The sequence below is a fragment of the Pteropus alecto genome, unplaced genomic scaffold (assembly GCF_000325575.1).
Source record: "Pteropus alecto unplaced genomic scaffold, ASM32557v1 scaffold312, whole genome shotgun sequence".
Lineage (NCBI taxonomy): Eukaryota > Metazoa > Chordata > Mammalia > Chiroptera > Pteropodidae > Pteropus > Pteropus alecto.
The window spans coordinates 632,336-633,539 of NW_006433948.1; the positions used below are offsets into that span (position 1 = coordinate 632,336).

The 1,204-nt window shown below is 40.1% G+C and overlaps 1 non-coding gene across 1 annotated transcript; it reads right to left on the reverse strand.

Annotated features, from left to right (window-relative positions):
- Nucleotides 1-873: 873 nt before the first annotated feature.
- On the reverse strand, nt 874-992 carry LOC112477183. Its single transcript, XR_003045349.1, has one exon. It is a non-coding gene; the product is annotated as a 5S ribosomal RNA (ribosomal RNA).
- Between the last annotated feature and the right edge of the window lie 212 nt (nt 993-1,204).

A 1,204-nucleotide genomic window follows, 5' to 3' on the forward strand; every position in this document is an offset into this window, starting at 1 on the left:
TGGGTCACATCAAAGGCTAGACACATTTTCCAATATCTGTGACTTTATGAAATTCACACTTCTACCCTGAGAAGTATACGTAGATATCCTCATTTTAAAGGTGAACAAACAGGCTTTGATGGTGAAGTGACTTATTTAAGGGTACACAGCGAATCAGTAGCTGAGCAAAGCCTATCTGAATCTGAGCCTTCTGCGTTCTTCCCCCCAAACTATTTAGCTTTCTGAAAGGCAGATGAAACCACACCTGTGACACATTGGCAGGGGAAGGGTGAAATTGTTATAGTTCCTAAAGTGTAAAATATACCTGATTTAGACCCCAAACCTTAAATTCAAGTCCCGCTCCTTTCATTTACTATTACCAAACACTCACGGTACGATTAGCCCCATTTCCTGGCTGGGCGGGCTCATGCAAACTGTTTAATGCTCTGAGCCAAGTTTCTCGCCTGCACTATGAGGATGAATGGCTCAGGCCATGTCTTACAGGAGGGTTTAAGATCCATAAGTTCCTTTTTACACTATAATGCACTTTATACTCTTGAAACCTATTCATAATTGGAACTGCATCAACCAGTCTGAACAATAATGACTTGTGTTTGGTTTCGTACCAGCGATCTTGACAGGAAGCCCATGAAATAAGCCAAAATGAGTATTCCCATTTTACACATGAGAAGACTGAGACTCATAGAGATAACATACTTAGAATCATATGATTCCAGAGCTGGTAATGCCCACAAGAGCAATCTAGTCCTGCATTTTTTTTTATATTTTTTATTTTTATTTATTTATTTTATTTTTTAGATGAGGCAACCCTTGGTTAACCTCACAGATTGCAAGGACCTTGTCAGCTTACAATCCCTTATTTTTTATATTTTACGCCTACAGCACCTGGTCTTCCTAGGTGGTCTCCCATCCAAGTACTAACCAGGCCCGACCCTGCTTAGCTTCCGAGATCAGATGAGATTGGGCTTGTTCAGGGTGGCATGGCCGTAGACTCGAGTCCTGCAGTTTTTAAATTGGGTTCCTGTTGCCCAGAGCTGCTTCCTCAATATTTGGTTGAAATTTGAAAATTATATTTCAAATACTTTGTGAAAAAAAAATATGCAAACTCAAACGTGCTCTAGGCCAAGTTTTAACATATTTCAGATGCTAACACATGAGCCTGGGCTTATGGGTAACCTCTTTTTTGTGCAGATCTCCTAATAAA